This window comes from Diceros bicornis, chromosome 14 (genome assembly GCF_020826845.1).
Source record: "Diceros bicornis minor isolate mBicDic1 chromosome 14, mDicBic1.mat.cur, whole genome shotgun sequence".
In the NCBI taxonomy this organism is placed as follows: domain Eukaryota; kingdom Metazoa; phylum Chordata; class Mammalia; order Perissodactyla; family Rhinocerotidae; genus Diceros; species Diceros bicornis.
In genome coordinates this window covers 36,386,857-36,392,242 of record NC_080753.1, presented here as the reverse complement: position 1 = coordinate 36,392,242, position 5,386 = coordinate 36,386,857, and the positions used below count along the sequence as shown (strand labels likewise).

The 5,386-nt window shown below is 46.1% G+C and overlaps 1 pseudogene; it reads left to right on the top strand.

The window, feature by feature from the left end:
- The first annotated feature begins 581 nt into the window (after positions 1-581).
- LOC131413312 (class I histocompatibility antigen, Gogo-OKO alpha chain-like) lies at positions 582-3,199 on the top strand (annotated as a pseudogene).
- Positions 3,200-5,386: the final 2,187 nt, after the last annotated feature.

Sequence of the window (5,386 nt, the reverse complement as noted above, 5' to 3'; positions counted from 1 at the left end):
CGGGGAAGCTAATGTTGGGGAGTCCGCACCTCCCTGAGGTTCACTTCTCTCTCTCAGAACCTGTCAGGTCCTCCCGCCTGGAGTCTCGTGACGCGGCCCCAGTTCTCACTCCCATTGCGTGTCCGGTTTCTAGAGCAGCCAATCAGCGTCGCCGCGGTTCCTGGGTGGAGAGTCAACTTAGACGGGCCAGCTCCTGGCGCCCCAACCTTCCTTCTGCTCCTCTCGGGGGCCCTGACCGTGACCGAGACCTGGGCGGGTGAGCGCGGGCTCGGGAAGAAACGACCTCTGCGGAGGGCGGGGTGAGGGGACCGCGCGGCAGGGGCGCAGGACCCCCGGGGAAAGCGCTTCTGGGCCCCTCCCCGCCCTGATTCTCCACTCCTCACTCCCATCCTTCTCCATCTCGCCGCCCCTTTTCCGTCTCACAGCCCTCTCCCCGCTACCTCCCTTCCGGGCCCCATTAATCTCCAACCCGGGAAGAGCCTGGGGGAATTCGCTCGGGTTTTGTTTTCAATTTCCGCAGAAACAGACTAGACTAGTAACCGCCTGTCTGTCTCGCGCGCGAGTGAGGAGAGTGGGCGGGGATGAGCGAGAGGACAAGGCTAAGAGGGCGGGGCTCACAGCGGGGGCGGGGCCCGCGGCTCTGTGGATGCGCCTTGCGACCGGACGAGCGCCTCCTCCGCGGGTACAGGCAGTTCGCCTACGAAGGTGCCGATCACCTTGCCTTCAACGAGGATCTGCGCTCCTGGACCGCCGCGGCCACGGCGGCTCAGATCAACCGGCGCAAGTGGGACGAGGCGCGTGAGGCGGAGCGCTACGGACCCCACCTGGATGGGGAGTGCATGGAGTGGCTCCGCAGACACCTGCAGAACGGGAAGGAGACGCTACAGCGCGCAGGTACGTTGGGCCATGTGGCCTCTTGGATCTCTCCTCTGGCTGGGGCTGGCTTCCCACAAGGAGGGAAACAAAGTGGAATCCAAGCTACAATACCGCCCCTTCCTCTGGTCCAGAGGGAGAAGAGCCCCCCTGGGTTTCTAGATTCGTACCAAAGAGTGAATCTCAGGGCCCTTCTCTCGGGACAATTAGGAGATCCAGTCTCCCCGGGGATGGAGGGAAGACATCCATCAGAAGAAACTGATTGCTAGTTGTCCCCTTGACCCCAGCAGCAGTCTGGGGCACAAGGGGCAACTTTCTCTCTTTCAGGCCCTGTTCTCTGCCTCACAGCAGCATGTCTGGAAGTCTGACTCCAGCTTTTCTGAGTAACTCGGTCTCCACCCAGGTCAGGATCAGAAGTCCTGTTATCCCCCTCAGAAACCTAGAGCCTCCTACGCCGAGCTGTCTCACCCTGATTTTGGAACTTTCCAAAGAATAGGAGATTATCCCAGATCCCTGACTCCAGGCTGGAGTCTGGATTTTACACTTTCTCCCCCCACCTAATTGTCCTGTTCATTCTCAGAATGGTCACATGACTGCTGCTGGAGTGCCCTATGAGGGATGCCAAGTGTCTGAATTTTCTGATACTTCCTTTCACCACCCACCACCCCATCTCTGACCATGAGGTCACCCTGAGGTGCTGGGCCCTGGGCTTCTACCCTGTGGAGATCACCCTGACCTGGCAGCGTGATGAGGAGGACCAGACCCAGGCCATGGAGCTTCCCCCCCTGCTGGGGATGGAACCTTCCAGAAGTGGGCAGCTGTGGTGGTGCCTTCTCAAAAATAGCAGAGATACATCTGTCCAGTGCAGCATGAGGGGCTGTCCAAGCCTATCACCCTGAGATGGGTTTAGAAGGAGATGAGGGAACAGAGCCTCTTCCCCAACAACAAACAGGAGCCCTTCTGGAGACTTTTTAGCTTATCAGAGCTGTGGCCTGGGGGTCAGGGCCTCTTACATTCCCTGCCTTCTCCAGAACCACCTCCTCAGTCCACCATCCCCATCATGAGAATTGTTGCTGATCTGGTTCTCCTTGGAGCAGTGGTCACTGGAGCTGTGACCGGGAGGAAGAAGAGCTCAGGTAGGGAAAGGCTGAGGGTCTATTTTCTTGTACAGCTGAGGGATTTCAGGACCCAGATAGGCGAGTTTGCCCATCTCCTGTCTTGTTACTGGGAGGCACCATCCACACACGTGCTGTTTTAAACACCTATATGTTTATTAAGTAACAGGAAATGGGCCAAAAAAAAAAAAGTGATGGCCTGTTGCATTTAGATATTGCCGTTTCTGATGTTCTTCATCTTTTCTGAGAGTCTGAGTTTCCATTTGGTATCATTTGCCTTCAGGCCCAAGAACTTCCTTTGCCATTTCTTATATGCGAGTCTGTTTGTTACAAATTCTTTTAATTTTCTTTTATCTGAAAATCTCTTTATTTTACCTTCATACTTGAAGGACATTTTTGCTGAATATAGGATTATGGGTTGACAATTTTTTTCTTTTAGGACATTAGAGGTGTTGTTTCACTCTTTTATGGCTCTGTGTTTCCTGATGAGAAGTCATCACAGGAGAGGAAGAACAGAAGAACCAAAACAGAAAAAATATGATAGATGTAGTATCTATCGTATCAAAAACTACAATAAACTTCATGGATCACCACTCCAATTAAAAGGCAGAAATTGTCAGAATAGGTTAAGAAACAAAACCCAACTATATGCTGTTTACAGGAGATGCATTTTCAATATAAAAACGCAGGATGAAAGTAAATTGATGGAAAAAGATATGACCTGCAAACAGAAACCATAAGGAGGCTGAAGTGGCTGTATTAATATCAGAAGTAAAAGAGATTTCAAAATAGAATGCATTGCCAGAGGTAAGGAGAGACACTTCATAATGATAAAATCTAATGGAATGGGAAATTTCACAATTACAGACAGAAAGGCGATCAGTGGTTGCCTAGGGCTGGGGATAGGGAGAAAGATCAAATACAAAGGGGCACGAGGAAGCTTTTTAGGATATGGGAGCTGTTCTATATGTTCTTTGTGGTAGTAGTTGCATGATTCTAAACAATTACTGATATTCATCTAACTGTATATCTAAAATTGGTGAATTTCATTTCATGTAAATACCTTAAGAATTAAAAAAGTAGCAAGAAAGAAGGCAAGATAAAGACACTTTCAGATAAATAAAAACAGAGAAATCATTGCTACTGGTCCTGCAATGAAGTAATTTTAAACGAAGTCCTCCAGGCTTAAGGGAAATGACACTAGATGATAACTCATATTATATACAGAAAGTATAATGAATAACAGAAACATATGTCATATTCTGTTTATGTGCATTTTTCTTAATTTCCTTAAAAGACTTAAAAAAGTAATATACTGTATTATTGGGCTATTATGTATGTTGATGTAATATATATGACAATAACAGTATAAAGGTGGTTAAATGGAACTATATTGCTGCAAGTTTCCTAATTTTACCGGATGTAGTTCAATGTTACCTTAAGTAGATAGTGAAAAATTAAGATGCAGTTTCAATTGTTACAACAACAATAAAAAAATTCATAGAAATATAGCTAAAAAGCCACTAGAAGACATAAAATCATAAACAAAAAGTATTTGCTTAAAACAGAGGAAGGTAGGAAAGGAGGCATGGGAATGAAAAAGAGATGAGACAATTCAAAAACAAATAGCAAAATGATAGACCCAGATTCTGCCATATCAACAATCACATTAAATAGAAATTGATGAAAATTCAAATCAAAAGGCTGAGATGATCAGACTGGATAAATATCAAAACAGACTATATGCTCTAAATAAGAGAAAAACTTTAAATACTAAATCAAAAATAGGTTACGTTTAAAAGGTGAAGGAATATGCCATGTAAGTGGAAAGCATAAGAAAACTGGAATGTCTGTATTACTATGAAGCAAAATAGACTCTAGGAGGAGGAGTATTGTTAGAGACAAAGAAGGACTTTTTATGATGATGATAGGTCAGTATCACAAGAAGACAAAAGTAATAAATGTATAAATACCTAATTATAGAGCTCCAAAATAGATAAGAATAAAGTGGCAGAACTGAAAAAGAAATAGACAAATTAACAACTATATTTACAGATCAGTACTCCTATCTCATTAATACAGGTAAACAAAAAACTAGTAAGGATATAGAAGACTTAAATATTGTGACTGAACTTGACCTAATTCACATGTTTTGAATACCATATCCAGCAAGAATAGAATAAGCCTTTTTTTCATGTGTACATGGAACCTTCACAAAAATAGACTATATTCAGGCCCTAAAACAAGTCTCATTAAATTTAAAGGGATTGAAATTATAGGATATATTCTCTGACTACAAGGACATTAAATTAGAAATCCATAACATGAAGATATCTGGAAAATCTCCAAATATTTGGAAATTAATCAATATAGTTCAAACCCATGGGTTATCATGGCTTAAAGAAGAAATCACAAGGGAAATTAGGATTCCGCCTCAGCTTTCTCCCTTCTCCCAGCTTTCCTCCACTCACAGGCCCTTCATCCTCCTCCAATCTCCAGGATTTCACAAATTTTAAGGCAGAAATGGGGAGCAGGTCATGAGATATACAAACCCAGATCCTCACAATTCCTTTACAGGAAGTCCTTCCTGAAGTCTCTCCACTCCCATTCCTGCTGTAGCCTCAGTGCTCTCTCCAGTAGAGCCCCAGGTCTGTGCAGAGGGTGATCCTAGAACACTCTTCTCTCTTTGGCACATGGCTCACTCCCTCACCTTCAGGACTTAGCTCAAATGTCACCTCAGTAAAGGCTCCCAGAGGATAATATTTAAATTACAACTGGCTCCCTCATCTTCCCTACCTTGTTCTTTTCAGCATGTAAGCTCCCTGACTGCAGGGATTTTGCCTGAGTTGGTCTGATACATCCCAAAGGGCCTAGAACAGTGCCTGGCACAGAGCAGATGCTCAATAAGTATTTGTTAATGAATGAAGTGTAGGAACCAGATCTCCTCAAAGCTGAGACTGATGCAGGAGAGGTGAGTGGTTCCCTAATAAGTGATTGGGGGAGGGGGTGTCTCTTTCTGTTGGGAGGGGGAGGGGCTACTCACTAGCTTACGCCAGACCAAGAGCCAAGCAGACAGAAGCCCCACAGAGCCCCTCCACACTCCCCATGCAGCCATAAGCCATGGCCAGGGACTAAGCCAGACCACCAGCTGCCTCCGCGGACCCTTGCACTCCAGAGGGGAACCCCAGCCAGGTCATGGGGTTTTAGACACTGCAGATCTCCCGGGTCTAGACTTAGGTCCAGAATCCACTATTTCTGCCCAGCTGGAAGGCATGGCTCATCAGCCTGTGGGGCTCAGGGGAGCCCTCCCCTGACCTGCGACTCCCAAACCCTTACGTCATTCTGCAGGCCCAGAAATTAGTTTTGGGTCCAGGACCACAAGACCTTTAATTTTGTGA